At 35.0% G+C, this 18,596-nt stretch overlaps 1 pseudogene; it reads right to left on the bottom strand.

Moving 5' to 3' along the window:
• Positions 1 to 13,128: 13,128 nt before the first annotated feature.
• On the bottom strand, positions 13,129 to 14,296 carry LOC113331916 (annotated as a pseudogene).
• Between the last annotated feature and the right edge of the window lie 4,300 nt (positions 14,297 to 18,596).

The following is an 18,596-nucleotide window of genomic DNA, read 5'->3' as shown; positions in this document are numbered from 1 at the left end:
TTTATTAGCTACTGCCACGACATTGCAATGAGAATCAAAGAAAACTCTTTGATTTCTCTCCTTCCATACACATCAAATGATAGCAACCGGTATTAACTTCCAAATGTCACTCTCGACAGCGGCAGAAAGATGTAATTGTCAAGCTTGTAAGGCAGAAATTACTTCATGAGGCATAGAGAAAAACCAATTTAGCTTCAAAGTCAAAACATCTCGAACCTTCTTAGGGAACACACGGTGAAGTAGCAAATGTGAAGTTATCTCAATAGCAGTACAAAAAAGGCAATTCTCTGGCACTTCAATTCTTCTTCTCCTCAACATATCTCTAGTAGGTAACCTATCATGAGCAATGAGCCAAAAGAAAAATCCAATCTTTGGAGGACACTTCAAACTCCAGTTGAAGTTATACAAAGCAGTATTCATGGCAGGCATATCCTCCAAAGATAATTTATCATACACATAATTGGCTGAAAAAGACTTACTTGAATTCAAAGACCAAAACAGCTCATTGTCATGACTCATGTTGAAAGTGAAAGACTGCAAATCAGTAGAGAGCATGTTGAGTTCTACCCTTGCAGCAACAATTAGTCTTCTAGGAGTATGAAAATTCCAAGTAACAACATTACTAGTCACAGTGGTCATTTCAGTAACAGTAAGCAGCTTACCTCTTGTAGAGGCAAAAAGATTTGGATAACAAGATTTAATGGGATGCTCGTATAACCAATTATCTTGCCAGAATCTGACAAGATTCTCATTATTAACTTTAAACCTCACATAATTAAGGAAAATTGGATTAAACTTCATGATTGTCTTCCAAACAAATCTACTAAAAGTGCACTTGGGAATTTTAGGAGACCATACCACATTACCAATACCTTATTTCTCAGTAACAATATATTTCCAAAGAGCATCATCCTCTGTAGCATATCTCCAAGACAATTTAGATAGTAAAGCTTGATTCATCAAATCTAATCTCTTGATACTGAGAGAAACTTTTTAGTTGCACTTTTGAAACTTCTAGCGTCACATGGTATCCAGTTAGCTAAGTTTACATACTGTTTCTCACCGAAAATATAGAAATTGGAATGCTAGGGATAACAACTTATTGAGACATTAGAGAAAAAGACATTGAGATCCTTGAAATTCAGGAGAGAACTTGTTCCTTTTAGAGGGTAACCGTGATGGACCTAACCATACATGATGGAAAGGCAAGTAGGTCAGGGAAATGCCAGAAAGACAAAGCAACCTCACAATGTAGTCTTAGTTACTGGATTGCGACTCTCTCTCAGTAGAAACTTATCATCATCAACAAGCGGAGCGACATCAAAATCTATGAAGAAAGTTGAAGACGTTTTAGGTTTAGAAGCAACAATAGAAGAGAATAATTCAAAAATCAAAGTTGAAGTTATAAGAGCAAATGATATAAGTTGTTAGAATCCATGATACCAAGACATCACAAGTTGTGAAGATCCATGTTTTGAAAGTCCTTCTCTCATGGCCATGTAAATTTTTGTCTTGTAATTTTTTGTTTTCAAAAAAAAAAAAAAAAGTGCCAAAATGATTAAGATCTTTGATTGTGATTGTAGTAAATAGGATTCGTTTCAGACTTGTGAAGGAAATGGAATTTTTAGATTTAATAAAAATATATATACAAAAATATTAACAATGGGCGAGAGGTACTGGGACTAAGGATTTGGCCGAATTCACTACACAGGGTTCATTCATATATTCTTTGACAATTAAAACTCAATAAAATTAACATAGACTCTGATTTTGCCAAGATAGATTCTCAAAACATCGATTGTAAGTCCTAAGCATGATGTATCAAAAAACCTAAGCTAAGCATACATCATCAAATTAAATAACAACCAATTAATTCAAATCATATTTCAATTTTAAATTAATGCAAAAGTCATAAAAAAAGATTAAAATAAATTTACTCGTGTATGAAATTCAGCCTCCTTCGTCGTCCCAGTGTTGGGTTTTAGCTCCTCATGATGAAAACACGCTCAAAATATATTTTTATAGCTCAAATGGTGTTTACAATGGAGAGAAAAGGAGAAAATGGTGTAAAACTGTAATCTGCGACGCACAAAAAGCGTCACATAATGAACGATAAAACACAAGTGCTGCTGATGTTTAGACTGCACTGCGACCCACGGCTATGCGTCTTAGATACTGTTGATAAACCACTGTCCTTGCGAGTCTGTTCTTCGTGTTCTTGGTGTTCTTCATCAGCAGCAGCAGCAGAAACAGAGTTTCATCAACTCTTGATTTCTGCTTCTCTGGACCTTCTCTCGACCCCAAACTCTCGACATCCCTTCTATGAGTCCCCAGCACTCTATATATACTCCACGGGATCAAGAAGTCTCGCTATAACTCGAGATAATTCTCTCTCAACTCGGTTTGATGAAAAAATATTCTGGGAATATTTTCTTCCCTGATTTAGCTTCTCACGCGTATATTTCCATCCTGGTCACTCTAGAAGTGTTTACACACGACCCACAATGTTGCTAGAGCCCTCATGCATGAGCAGAACACGCTCAAATCTTCTCCAATCCCGTGTCCAACCCGTGTTTCCCTGTTTTGCATTCCGTGAATTATCCAGCTAATTCTGGCCAAATTTGATCGAACCAAAAGCCCAAAACGTGTTTGCTAGGACATATCACAACTTCCTACCAAAAATCAGCCATTGAATCGCCCTAGAACACGTTCAAAAATTCCAACAAAACATCTGCTAGTTGATAGTATTTTTTTCCCGCCAATTTTTGGTTTTTGAATTTGGGAAGAAGATGTCCTCCCCACTAACCAGAACTGGGGTGCGAATAGCAGCTGCCTTTGGGGTGACCTGGGGTGCCCCTTAGTAATTGAGGTGCCCCTTATCCAACGGTGAGAGTCCGAATAACACGTGTCCTTCGGGGCTTTTACCAACTTTTCGAGCCGAATTTTCCAAAAAATGTTTATTTTCCAAAGGTGCCTTCAAACACATAAAACACCAAAATTAGTACAAACTCGAGTGCCAACAATATATAGTGTTGAGATCAAATTAAACACAAAAATGTGTCTATCAGATACCAAAGCCACTACATAAGGCATTCCACTTCGCAGGATGTATTTTTTTCATTCCTTTATTATCATTCCACAGATTTCTCATAATCTTTTCAAGCTTTCTCAAAACAGAAACAAGTATTTCATATAAGGACATATAGTAAAAAAGAAGACTAGCAAGAACATTATTGATTACCATTATATCTCTAGAGAGAAGAGGCTTCTTCCAACCAGCAAGCCTAGCTATGAATCAATCAATAATTTTTTACCACTTTGCCACACCACCACATTTATCTCCTAAAGGTAAACCCAAATAATTTGTTGGAAGAGTACCATTATAACATCCCAGAAGAGAAGAAAAAACAGATAAGTCACCATCATATAACATCCCAGAAGGAAAGAGGAAAAAAATGAAGAGAGAGAATGTCCTGTTTTCTCGCGGCAGGAATGGTAAGAAGATCATCTTCTCAACTTAGCAGTTTAAGGTTTTTGGATTAGATCAGCAAGGAAAGAAGAGATTACAGGGAACAACAAGGGTTTCTGAAGGATCAACTACTTGGGTGGAAAAGGTTCGTGGTATTCAAGATTTAGAAGACAAGAAAAAAGTGCAGATAAAATTGTTGTTTATACTAATACTGGTGATGACCAAACCTGGCAGACTGTTTTAAAGAAAGAAAAAAACAACAGGAGTATTGCCTTTTATGCAGGGAAAGAGGTCGTTATAAATTGCAAGTTCAAGTCGTTTACCATTTCTTCTAGATTTAATGGTGTTTTTTTCGATGAACAAACCAGAAATATTAAAAAGGTGTTTCAAGTTCTTATTAGTAGAGAATGAGTTACTTGGATGAAAAATATAATGAAAAGAGAATAAAAAAAAAAGCTTTTATCGGAAGTGGTATTGGATCTTCCATAGACATAATGAGCATATTCTTTTTTCTCGTGATCAAAATAAGTTTGGTGAGTTCTTTCGTGTTTCTTACTCCTGTGAAAAGATCAAACACTATATGTGTTTTCCAGCAAAAAATGGCGATGATAAATGAATGTCTTTTGTATTGAGTCGTAATATGTACCTATTTTGAAGGAATCATCTGTTACACAGACTGTGTCGCAATTTGTGGGTATAGATGTTCCTGAGAAAGAATCTTCATCTTCTCCAGCTGGGAACTGGAATCAGGCTATCATAATTGAGACTTAAAATGATGCTTTTTCTTGGAATGATATTGGCCTTGATATTGTTCGTCGTTTGTCACTTGACATTAGTTTTGATATTTTTCCTTTCTCATCTATGAAAGTCTTTTTCTTTGCTAATTCTGAAGATAGGGAAATGTTATTAAATGATGGTCATTGGGATTTAGATGGTATGTCCATAAGGCTTATGCCGTGGTGAAGTGCTTCAAACTCTATTGAATTGCCAGTATATTCTTCGGAGGGATTTTGGATGGAGATTAAAGGCGTTCCTTTTGATCATTGGTGTAATAATTTTTACAAGAATTTTGCTTCAATCTTTGGTATAGGCTCATGGAGGTTCATGATTCTATATTAACTTGGAGTGATGCATCTGCTATTATGATTAAGTTACGAAATTAAAATGGACTTCAATCTTCATTTTAGTTTCGTTATGAGGCCAGTTCTTTTCCAGTTCAGATCTCACCTTTCAAGTTTGTTAATGGTGTTTTTGATCAACCTTTCCAAAAGATTAGGGTTCAGAACTTGACCACGGTTTCTATTAATCAGCCAGCTGTAGATTCGGTCAAAAATCTCTTATTTAATGTAGAATAGCCGAAATTATATCTTCCCGTTTTAAGACCCCGTGATTCTCGCTGGAGGAAATTATTTCGAAAATTTTCTGTTGCTGATAAAGGAAAGTTCGTTCAAGAAAAAGGTTTAAAATCAAATTTCTAATTTACCTCCAATATTAATGGTAAGAGGTTAAGATTTTCAAATGAGGATTTGGGCGCGCCTCTTCTTCAAACTTTGTTTCAACCTCACTTGATAACGTCAAGTCCATGACACGTGTGAAGAATTTAAATTCCACTTCACTTACTTCTTCAAACACGGATGTTTTGTTTCTGATACAACATTTCTTTTGCCCACTTTTCAAAATGAAGATGATATTAATAAGTATCTCAAAACTGCAGTTTCTAATTCCTATCTGTAGATGATTGATTCCACTGATGTTTTATCTACTTCCAAAGAAACCATCACCACCAAGAGCATCAACTCAGAGACTAATCCGAGTTCTTCTTCAAGTAAGTGTAGTAGAAGATTTGATTTCTTTATGTATACTACAGAAAAATGGAGCACTTTGAAACTTAAGGTGGATCCAATTTTAAGAAGAGAATTTGAATGTGTTTTACTTCCAATGGTCTCCATTTGTCCTAAATTGGGTATCAACTTCAAAGGATCACAGGAAGAGATTGATGGATGATTGACACTTTAAAGGTGCACCTTTTAAACTTTAATCTGGAGCATCATAAGCTCTTAATTAGCTTTTGGGTTTTGAGTATTTTGGTTAATTTTTTTATTAAATGGATTTCAAGATTATATGCTGGAATGTTAGGGGTCTTAATGATTTAAATCATAGAGACATTATAAAAAAAGAAGATTACTGATTGGAAACCAAGTATTATACTTTTTCAAGAAACAAAAATTCAACAGTGCAATGATCTTTTGGTTTGGCAATGTTGGAGTAATAAATCTTTCAAATGGTTAGATTCACCTTCTCAAAGAAGTTTCGGAGGTATTCTGTGTATGTGGGATTCTTCAAAGGTATGGGTTATTGATTCTTTGATTGGTCCATATTCCATTACTGTGCATTGCAAGACGATATCAGATTCTTTTGAATGGATGTTCACAGGTGTCTATGCTCCCCGTGCTAACAATACTTATGAGGTGAAGCTTTTTTGGAAAGAAATTGAAGAAGTTTGGTGTTTTTGGAAAATTCCATGAGTGATTGGTGGTAATTTTAATGAAATTGGAATTACTCATGAGAGAACATCATGTGGTGATTTTTTTTTGCTGGCATGAGGAGATTTAACAATATCGTTGCAAAACGTCATTTGATTGATCTTCTTTTACATGGGGAGACTTACACTTGGACTAATAATCAAGTGCAAAGTATCAAAAGTCTAATTAATAGAATTCTCATATCTTCTTCTTGGGAAAAAAAATTATCCTCAAGTTATTCAGCAAGCTCTTGCTAGGCCTTGTTCTGATCACAATCCAATTGCCTTAATCTATGAAGGAGTGAAGCATGGTCCCTCTCCATTCTGCTGTGAGTATTTCTGGTTTTCTCATCCAAATTTTCTTTCTTTTATCAAAGAAATGTGGTTGTCTTTTTTTGTTTCAAGAAATGCAGGATATATTTTCTGAAATAAACTTTAGCTGTTAAAGCCAAAGCTTAAGGAGTGGAGTAGAGTACACTTTGGGGATCTTGATAGAAGGCTTGAGGAGTTGGAGGATATTTTTGTAGACTTGGATGTTGTGGAATTTACAAATAATGGTCTTACTGAAGGGCAATAAGAGGAGAGAGTTGCTGCCAGACAAGAGTACTGCAAACTCACTATTCTTAAAGCTGAAAAATTGAGAAGTAGAGCTAGAGTATCACATATCAGGGATTTGGAGAACAACACCAAATATTTTTATAGAATTGCAAATAATAGAAGGAGACGAAGTTATATTTTTCAATCTCAAACACCAAGAACTGTAAATATGGAAGGTACGCAGTTTCCAACTATCACTGATGAGACTTTCTCTTGGCTTGAGAGGGATATTGATGGAGAAGAATGTGCGGCTATCATTAAAAGTTTAGGTCAAAACAAAGCTTCTGGACCAGATGGATTTTCTATGAGCTTTTATCTTTTGTGTTGGGACTTTATTAAGCATGATTTTTTTAATGTGGTGAAGGAATTGCAGGCTAAGAATTTTCTTGACTGGAGATTGAAGAATACTTTCATTGCTCTAATTTCCAAGAAGGATTATATTGAAGAAATTAAGGATTTAAGACCAATTAGTTTAATTTATGGGGCTTACAAGATTGTTTCTAAGATTCATGCTGAAGATTCAAACTCACTCTGCCCACTATTATTTCTCAGTATCAAACTGCATTTGTGAAGAAAAGGCAGATTCTGGATGAGGTGTTAATTGCTAATGAGCTCATTGATTCAAGACTCAGAAGTGGAAAGCCATGAATTCTTTGTAAAGTTTATTTTGAAAAGGCATTTGATCATGCTAACTGGGATTTTCTTGATGAAAATTTTCATCTCATGGGGTTTTGTGTTGAATGGAGAAAATTGATTAGATGTTGTATGGAATTTTCCAGATTCTCAATTCTTATAAATGGCAGTGCAACTGGTTATTTCAAAAGCAAAAAAGGATAAGACAAGGTGACCCAATTTCACCTTTCTTATTTCTTTTGGTGGGAGAAGCTTTAACCTTCATGATTAAAAGAGCTCATGATCAAGGTATTTTGTTAGGTTTTCAAGTTAAGCCTGATGGTTTGTTGGTCAGTCACTTGCAATTTGCAGATGACACCTTAATTTTCCTTAATGCTGATATTGAGCAAGTTAAGAATCTGAGACTCATTCTCTTGTCCTTTGACATGATTATTGGCTCGATAAACCCGCAAATTTTACCTGAATAATCCGCATTTTAACGGGTGGACACCAGATCTTTCACTTGGTGGATTGGACGCTAGTGGAAATCGGCAGTTCTCAAACAATGTTTGCTTTATTTATATATGAACGTTGTTATAGGAATTGGTAGGTCATATGTATAGTCTCCTATTGAATAGAGGTTAATCTTTCCTTGCTTCCCACGTTCAGTGATTCCCTCCCTCGTTCCGTTTTGGTAGGTAATATACATAGTTTCTTATGGATTAGGGCTTAGTTTTCAAATCATTGAATGTCTTATGTTTGGATGTCCTCAAATTCAGTACGGTGTTCTTGTTACGTTGTAACCACTTAAATTTTCATAGTTAAGGTTCCATTAGTCTTATTAAATATTTACCTATTTATGTTTTTTTTCTTCAACATTCATAAATCCACTAGTCTGTTCATCCGCACTCTTGTAGATGTCAAAATCCAAAACCAATAAGTAATGGACTCCACTTGTCTGTTCATCCGCACTCTTGTAGATGTCAAAATCCAAAACCATTAAGTAATGGACTGGACGTGGATGGAAATTTCAAATACGTCATCTATATATGGACGGAACACGTGTGGTACCCCAAATAAACATCCTCCCATTTGTTGCTCATTCCCACTCAGAAATCAGAATCAAGAGTTTTCTTTCTTTCTTTTCTTGCCTTCTAGCTGAAAATGCAGTAGAATAGTTACACTGACTATCATCATTGCTATAAGGGATTACCAAGATTTTTTTTTGGGTATATCGAAATCCATATAAGAAAAAACAATCTATTGGTACACCCCAATTAAATACACTACATTTGTGGCCGTGCTACGCACCGGGTATTTTATTTCTTTTAATTTGGTGTGTGTGGAGCTCGCCTCGCCTAGCTCCGTGGGGATGCATTTCCGATTTGGTGTGCGCGGGGCTTCGCCCCGCCCCGTGGAGATGCATTTTTTATTTGGTGTGTACGGGGCTTCGCACCCCCCACCGGAGATGCATTTGGTGTGTGGGGGCTTTCGTCCCGCCCCGTGGGGATGTATTTTTGATTTAGTGTGCGGGTGGGCTTCGCCCCGTCCTGTGGCCATGTATTTTTTATTTGGTGTGCGCAGGGCTTCGCCCTCCCCGTGGTGATGTACTTTTTATTTGGTGTGGCAGGCAAACACATTAAATAGGTGGAGAATATGTGTATATTTTATTTATTTTTACATTTTATTTTTGCAGAAAATATGTGGATTTTCCCCCTTTACATATTAATTTGGGAAAAAGAGTCCTTATACGGTAGATACTCGATTTCCAAATTGAATTTGGACTTCCATAAAATTCTAAACTACTGTAGGTTAGGTTTTCCTTTTGAGTTTGTAATTTTTAAACCAATCATACGTTATCAAGTGTCCTCGCGAATTCCAAATTAAATTTGGTTTTTTTATTTTTTATTTTTTTCCTATTCTTTTTAAACCAGTCATATGTTGTCAAATGTCCTCGCGAATTCCAAATCGAACGTAGTTTCCTTTTTTTAATCTTTTTCCTATTCTTTTTAAATCAATCATACGTTATCATGTGTTCCCACCAAAACGATCGTTTCACAAAACTCAAGAAAGATTTATTTCGGCCAATAACAAGCGATGATTTCCTCACCATTCAACGTGAAAACTTTATTTGTCTAAACCTTTAAGTCTTTAGGTAACTCCCTATAGCAATGATAAATTACTTTCCATATCCCAGTATTTCCAGCTAGTTTAGCATTAGTATTTTTGTCATACAACGATTTGAACCAAACAATATTCCATCGTATAGTGAAACAGACATTCTTCTTCCATTAAAAGGAAGAAGGGGATAAACATCCGGCTTGCCAACCACCAATCTTTACGGGAGCCTACCCAAATCTCACTTCTGATTTTGTGATGCCCCTTGCTTGTTAGTAGGCCTACCGACTAAGACAGTGCATGTGAGAATCAAGACAGAGATATGGGACGACGACTAGTATATCATATCATTGAGGGCTTTTGAAATGATACTCGGGGTTATGTTGACTAAGTCGGTACTCTAAGGTGATCCCACCAAATGCCTCGCCAAGATGATCTTTCACTAAAATCTCTTTCTCTGCATACAAAGAATCGTCGACTGTATTGACTTAGACTCACTTTTATCAGCACCTTTCTTTTTGTTAGTGCACTGATCAAATAGGAGAAAGTGGAACAGAAATATGTTCCTGAAGCAGGAAAGCATCCTTCTTTTTTCTTTTTTATGGAGAAAAAGCAGGAAAGAAAGCATGGTATTCACCAGTACCATTCGTGTACATATTTAATAACAATGCATAGAATGCATGGCCATAGATTTTTAAGAAAGCTTGCTAATGATAATGTTTTCATCTGTCTTTATATTAGTGAATTAATCTTTATACTTTGAATCTTTGACTCAAATAGTTAATCTTTTTTAGGTTTATAAAGAAAGACAGCAATTAGATTGATAACCCAATCAAGTAATCAGCTGTATTGTGTGGAACTAAACTTTGTCACTCTTTGCGAATCCATCCATACGGATAAATAAATGAAAATGTTGCATCATCTGACTCTATTCACGTCACGTATTTATCCAAACCTAAATCCTTCATTCATTCATTCCATCATACGTCCTCATCATTTTAATTTCGTCATCAATTCATTATATCATTAACTTTCCTCCAAGTCCAAGTAATTGTTTTGCTGAATTGATGATGAAATTTAATTTGATATGTCCTTTTCTCTTTAATTGGAAAATTAAGTAGGTTTACAAAAATATTTATAAGGAAAGTTAATTTCATTTATGTTCAGGAGGTTGGCATTTAAATTTCGGTCCGCGAGTTATAACCCCAAAGGTGTCACTCTCCATCCACATAAAACCCATCTAAATAAAAGTAATACAAAAACCCCAAATAATCTAAACAGTCTAAACTGCCCTTCCCCTAATTCAGCCTAAAATAACTAAAGAATAAAGCACCCACCGTATCTTCATTCGTAAACCCGAAAACGACCAACAAACAAAACCCATTAAACTCCCTTCCCTAAAAATCCAAAAACTCTCAGATCTGTGAAAATCATCACCGATTTTTGATTCTCTCTTTTTCAATTCTTACTTACTTCAACTAGTGAAACATAATTATGAATCGAATCATTTCTAAACCTAATTTCTGACCTAAATCGTCTCAAAACACAAGATGGTGAAGAAACAAACTCAACAGAAGAAAAAGAAAGATGAAAAATTAAACAAAGCAGTGGAACAAATTTCAAACAGTAAATCGAAGAAAATATTCCAAAAGGTAAGAACCATATCAACTAATTTTGTATGCACTATTTTTTTGTGAAGTAAATTTCGTCGTATTTCTCATTTGTTAATTCAAAACTGTGTTGATGGTGTTATTCTTTTTTTTGGTGAAATCAACATGAATCAGTGATTTTTGGTTTGGTTTCATCACTGATTTTGATAATTAGGTTTAGGTTTGGTTTCATCAAAAAAATTTGCAATTAGGTTTAGGTTTGGTTTCATCAGTGAATTTTTATATGTTTTCATGTGTTTGTAGCTATTAATTAGGTTTAGGTTTCATTTGTTTTCATTTTATTATTCACGGTTCAATTTTAAAATTTCTATTGGTGTATTTATTTGATGTTTGTATGATGAAACCATATTTTGTTTCACCATTTCTACCTGTGGTTTACATATACTTGAAACCAATTTTTTGTTGGTGTGTTTACTTAACTTTTGTTTAATGTAACCAGATTTGGTTTTACCATTTCTGTTTATGGTTTACATATGCTTGAAACCAATTTTTTGTTGGTGTGTTTACTTAATGCTTGTTTGATGTAACCGGATTTGGTTTCACCGTTTCTGTTTATGGTTTACATATGCTTGAAACCAATTCTGATGGTGTGTTTACTTAATGGTTGTTTGATGTAAATAAATTTGGTTTCATCATTTTCACTTATGGTTGGAGCTAAATCTGTTGGCGTTATTTATATATTTATTTATTTATTTCAGTGTCTTTGATGGAACCAATTCTGGTTTCATCATTTTCATTTATGGTTTACTTATAGTTGGAACCAAATTTGTTGATGTTTTTACTAATTGGTTTCTTTGATGCAATCAAATTTGGTTTCATCATTTTTAATTATGGTTTATATATGCTTGGAATCAATTTATGTTGATTTTTTTACTTAAAGTTTATGTGATGTAACCAGATTTGGTTTCACCATTTCCAGATTCGGTTTGACCACGTTTAAGAGATCGATGACACAATTAATCAACCAGAAACGTACAAATTCTAAAAGCTATACATGTTGTGAGCAAAAAGGATAAGTTAAAATCCAATTATGTTGATTTTGAAATGCTAAAATCAACTATGTGTGTTTGTAATTTGTGAATCAATTTCTTTTTCGGGTGCTTGAAATATTTGTTTGTAATTTCAGGTGAAATTTTGGAGTTCATTTCAGCTATTGCATGAAGAGCCTGTTCAAGGGAAAATGAAGTTTCTGAAGAGGGGATATCATAAAAGATGGGAAACACGAGAGCAAAGTTGGCATTCAAAATCCTGATGGCAAAAGCATATCAATGAAAACATTGGTGTAACTATCAACTAGTTGTAATACTTGTTAGAAAGTTGTGATAGCATTTTGCAACATTATATATTTCCTGTCAAAATGCTTATAATATTTTCTAAGAGATTTCAATTGCTTATGAATGGTTTCAACCGTTGAATTCATTTTTTCTTGTCGAATTGATTTAGTTGTGTGTTCGATTTCAAACCAAACTTAAAAGAGATTTAAACTCATGTGTGATATAGGAACCATGTTTAAATGAAGTTTCAACTGTAAGTCTGTTCTAGTTCATCCGTAAAAGAAACATCTTGATGGTAAGTACAACTACCAATAACTGTATGTAAGAAAGTAAGGTACAAGTATAATGTTCATATGGCAAACGAAACCAAATGAACAACGGTAAAAAATGATGAAACCAAAAAGGGTTCCAACAAAAAATGATGAAACCAATTTTGGTTTCATCATAAATACGATGAAACCGATTATGGTTTCATCATAAATAAGATGAAACCATAATTGGTTTCATCAGAATTCATCAGTAGTTGCACTTCATTTAAGCTTCATTTCTTCTCTAGTTTACAGCATCATCTGCTATAACTCAGTTCTACTTTCATCCTCCGTCTATCCACAGCAGCACCATCTGCTTCATTGACCATCTTCTTCTCATTCTTGTAGCCCTAGCCAAGACAGCAACAACACAGCAACACAAATCCATGCTCTATGCTACATCAAAAATCAATATGTTACATATTTAGCTCCTAAATCATCATAACTAAATCTTAAACATGAACATGACTTTGTTCCTTAGACTGGTGCAACATACTCATTCACCAACAAGAACAACCAACCTTACACCATGTCTTTCAAAAATAAAAATGTTCCTTCTTTACGACCAAAGTCTAGCATTGCGAGAGAGGGACAATTTCTTTGATGTTCCACTGTAAAGATCCTCCAGGGACACCTTAAGAGAATGCATAACATCTTCTCCCCTCCTCTGCCTCCTTCCTCTGCTGCTGCCACCACCTAACGGTAAACAAATTCCAAACATCATGAATACCTTTCACTTTCATAAATAAATTTAGTAAAAACATTAACCCATTAGAAAATGATATCTCCACCTACCTCCAAATGGGCTTCCTCCTCCAAAGAAAGATGAGAAGATGTCAAAGGGGTCGTGGCCACCACCACCTCCTCCCATTCCTTCCTTGAGCGCATCCTCACCATACTAATCATAAATTTCACGTTTCTCTGGATCACTCAAAACCTCATAAGCCTGGGCCAACTCCTTGAACTGCATTGAGAGAAATATTACAATGCTCAATAAACACCCCTTTTTGACTGCCCCAGAGAGCAAATTAAAACATACACAAATCAACAAACCAACCAGGAAAAACCCGGCATCCTAAATCATTCAAGCATCTACTAGCTATCTCAAAATTCAGTTGCCCAGCCCAAATAATAGTCTGAAATGAAGGGCATAGACACGACCAACAGAATCGAGTAAACAAAACATACACAGGGTCTGACCTTTGCAACCTCTATACGTTCGAAATGGAAAACCAAGAGAAATTCTTAATTATATCTACAGTAATTAACAAAGTTACTGATTCCCTACTAGATCAGGAATAATCTAATAGAAAAAACACAATACCTTTTCTGGATCTCCACCCTTATCAGGATGATTCTTAATGGCAGCCTTTCTGTAAGCCTTCTTCAAATCTTCAGGTGAAGCAGTCTTTGGTACTCCAAGTACCTCATAGTACTTTGTGTTATCACTTTTCTTGGGCGCTCTTCCAAACATCTTTAATCTAAATAATCAGCATCAACAACAAAAAGAAGAACCCATCAACAAAAATGAAAATTTTTTCCCAAAATCAACAGATCCTTGAATATTAAAAACATACCAAGAATTTCAAACACGCTGAATGTTCAGAATAATCGATCGATTTTATGATTGTGGGTGAAACCCTAATTCTTCTTCAGAAAGGAAGCCCTAGAATTTCACACGAAGGAGGGTGTTTCTCTCAATCTATTCTATTAAATAGATTTTTTTTCCTCTGATGGTGGTGGGAGAAGGAGACGGAAGAAAGAAGAAAAAAGAAATCAGAGAAGAAGAAGAAGAAGAAAAGGTCAAGGGCATGTTTGTCTTTTTTTAAAGTAACAAAAATTAAATTTACACATTATTATTTGGTTTGGAGTTTTTGTCCCACTTTTATTTGAAACGGTTTTTGTTTGGTAGAAATAATATGACCGGTTTTTTCTTATCACTAGTTTGTTCACCTAGGGGTCTTGTCACTAGTTTTGTTTAAATTTTGAAGATAAATGTGGTATGTTAATGCTACTACATGAGTCATAAACTCGAAATGGATTAATGATTAATTGTTACAAGTCATAAATGAATATACAAATTTAATGAAATCAGGGCAGTAGTAATTACTTCCCAAGCAGTGTAATCAATATCGGCCGTATCGGCCGTATCGGCCGATATATCGGGGATATTTCGGATATCGGTCTTGGAGCGGTAGGATAAGCATTGTATCGGCGATACGATATCTTGGCGATAATATCATCCGATATTAGCCGTATCGACCGTATCGGCCGATATATCGGGGATATTTCGTGATCCCATTTTTCTTGATGAGCATGATGAAAATGATGAATGGTTGGATCCACATAACTTGGAAGACTTGGCGGTAGAAGGTGATAATGTAACTTTGGATGATTTGCAAAATATTCTTGGTAAAGAAAGTCGGCCAGTTGGTAGTAGAGGTGCATGTAGCTCTCGAAGTAAGTCTACTTACCCAACCGACTTTGAGTATGATGGATATGATACTGATCAATTGATGCTAGACACATATTATGGACTACTTGATGGAGCTAATGGAGTTACTGAAGATGATAATATCAATAGTGGCTCGTATGATTTTGAATAAGACTGTAATATCCTTGTTTAATTACCATTTTAGGTAGTAAACTTTAAAGTTGTTGAAGTTACTCTCCTGTTTTTGGTTTGAACTTTTAACTTGTTTAATTACCATTTTAGGCAGTGAACTTTTAAGTTGTTGAAGTTACTCTCCCGTTTCTAGTTTAAACTTGTTTATTTATCATTTTAGGTAGTGAACTTTAAAGTTATTGAAGTTACTCTTGTGTTTTTTGATAAAATTGATGGTAGCTATAAAATTATAGTCTCTAAATTTGGAACCGATATTATACCGATATTTGAACGATAATATCCCTGATATAAAATCGTACCAGTGCATCGGTCCTGGCTGAGATAAACAGAGATCCGATATTAATTACATTGTTTCCAAGTTAATATTGACATTTATATTTGGTTAAAAGAATTTTTATGGTGTAGTACAACAAAAAGACATTTATTTACCGTATCCCCTCAGAGCATTTTTCTCTTTGCCAATTAATTGGGAGTTATGACAATGGCCGTGCTCAAGAGACATTTCCTTGGAAATCATCATGCAATATCTTAAGCCTATATCATACTATGTTATCAGCCCACTGATTAGACAATGACTCGGAACCGAATTCCTCTCCAGCTCTCCTGATTGAATCATCATGGCAAAATTTTGGTTGCCGTGAGAATGACTCGGAAGGAGGACCAGTACAACGGGAGATAAATACATCTGATGCTGGTAGATTTTATCAAAGGGGGCCCGTATTAAAAGTTCGGGGCAAACCGTATTAATAGCTCGTTCGTTTCAAGTTTTTCAAATCTCAGGAATTGGATTCCTTGGTATAAGAAAATATGTTCGGTTGGGGTTATTGGATTACAATGTAATTCAAATCTATCATATTACTTAAATATCCTTGAAAATTTTAATATATGACTAAATTTCAAAAATTTAAGAATTCAAAATTTCAAAACAAATTTAAACAATTGGACAATTACTCCTCCACAATCTAACTGGCAACCAAATTCTAATACACAACTAAAATTCATATTCAAATTCAAAAATTTAAGAATTCAAAATTTCAAAACAGATTTAAGATCACTATTCTTCCTCCACAATGTTACTGGCAACCAACTTGTGTATAATACCGCCCTAACAAGAGCACAATAAACATACCAAGAGCTTCCCTTTTCCACTACTCTACTTGAGTATTCTATTCTTCACATAGTGAGCCCTCTTTCCTTCGTCCATCCCGAAAAACATTTTGGTCTTTGTAATCGAATCAAGTATAATCGATGCAGCATCCATCACATCATCATCATTAAGACCATCAATTTTCTGCAGCTCCTCAAACAACTGCTTGTTAGTGTATGATTCTTGAGCCAATGTACTACGAATCGCTTCAAAATGTGAAAGAGTGCCTGATACAAACTTGCTGAAAGAATTAGCCATCAAATTAAGACCATTCGAATCACCACTTGATTCACCGGATCCAATATCCAAAGAAGATGATCTAACCCTTTTCCTTCTCCTACCTTTACCATTGCTATTATTGGCTTCGTCCACTGATCCAGACTGGTTACTTTGTTCATGCTCTGTTTCTTGTTCTGTTTCGTTCTCCCTTTCTTGTTCATCTTCTTTATCTATGTATTCTAACTCTTCAGCTAAAGACGCAGCTCCTTTACCATTTCCTCTATCTTCAGCAAATATTTCAACCAACGCGTCCAAATGAGGAAAAACTTTCCCATACACTCCCTTTATACTTGGATGAGACTGCAAAATCCACAAACAACAAAATTTCAGTCCAAAAAACAAGAAAAATGAACTGGAACTTCACAAATTTCAGTCGAAAAAAACGAAAGTGTAAGCTCCAGGGCATTCCTATAACACTTCTATGTTTATTTTCTTCTGCAATTCTAAGACATCAACCCCGTACTACTTGTATGAGCTGATACTGATACCAATACCAAACCAAGGATAAAACTACATGATTAAGAGAACAAACTGACTAAACCGAAAGGAATATATTTAATAATGGTTTGAAATTACCTTAGCCCATTCATCAAATAAATTCTTCTCACACACAAGCTTATTGTTGACATAATCCCATTCAAAACCACTGCCAGCATTTAGCATTTCGTTGATTGCCATTGAATGCTTCTTCAGGGTCTTGATTCTAGAATCAATGTTGGTAGTACTTAACCCGGAATTGGGTATTTTCTCAGCTAACTTCTGTTTAATCACTTTCAAATATCCAGATTTGAATCATGTATCACTTTTCCACTTGCCATCGAGCGCAAGTTCCGTCAAAACATCAACCAATATATCATCTTCAGCTTGTACCCAATTCCGATGAGGTGTCATTACTTGCCTGTTTACAACCAAGTTTCGTCAAGATAATTTCAAAAATAGTTTAACATCAAATAAAACAAGGAATAAAAGAACAAAAATTAATTGTTATTAACAGACATTTATACCTGTTGATGACAAGAATGATACATTTCATTATCAACTACTACAGACTTCTGTCTAGGAATAGTAATTCCAGAAAGCCATAAAGGCGGAAAACTGCATTTCATTTCTATAAGTAATCACATGCTCCAATGTTCTACCACCATCTAAATTTTTGTAGAGCAGTAAACACAGTAATCATTGCTACATATAAACCCACATAGATACTAAGATAGAGATAAAAAATCAACCATTTGCAAAAATAAATCTGAAATAAACCATTTGACAAAATTATACCATTCGAAGATAAGTAATAAACCTTGTTCTTGTAACAGTACAGTACAAATGAAAGTGATAAAAATGTAAGCTAATACAGGAAAATGATGAAATCATTTAACTAACTATGCGCCTACGTTTATGTGCAGTCCATCTTTCCCACATTTGATCTGCCAACTCCTTTCTCTGAACATCCCAATAATTCGAGGAATCAACATGTTCGATCATTCGACTTTCTTGAGGAGAAACCAAATTAATTGGTCCATCTTCATATTCATCTTCCGCTAAAAATTCATCCATCGGCATTTCTCTCCTAATAAGGTTATGTATCAAACAACAAGCCATGATAAAACGACAATGTATGTTCACAGGATACCATATTCCCATCTCATTTTCAACAGTCCAAAAACTCTTTCAATCACATTCCTATCCCTACAATGTTTCATATTGAATAACTCTTCAGCTGTCCTGGGTTCTAGACGATCTCTCCCCCATTCCTTCAAATGATAACGTTGACCTCTAAAGGGAGCAAGAAATCCTCCACTATTTGGATAACCGGCATAGACAAGGTAATAGTAACCTAAACAAGTAAGCATGTAAAAAACCATCATTATCTTAATAAAAAACATGAAAAACACTCGCTAATCCGCAGATTCAAGTTACAATACTCTAACAAACTTACCATGTGGAACTTTTAAGCCATTTTTTTTGTAAATGGCTT

The sequence above is a fragment of the Papaver somniferum genome, unplaced genomic scaffold (genome assembly GCF_003573695.1).
Source record: "Papaver somniferum cultivar HN1 unplaced genomic scaffold, ASM357369v1 unplaced-scaffold_128, whole genome shotgun sequence".
Taxonomy (NCBI): domain Eukaryota; kingdom Viridiplantae; phylum Streptophyta; class Magnoliopsida; order Ranunculales; family Papaveraceae; genus Papaver; species Papaver somniferum.
This window is presented reverse-complemented; position numbering and strand designations above follow the sequence as displayed.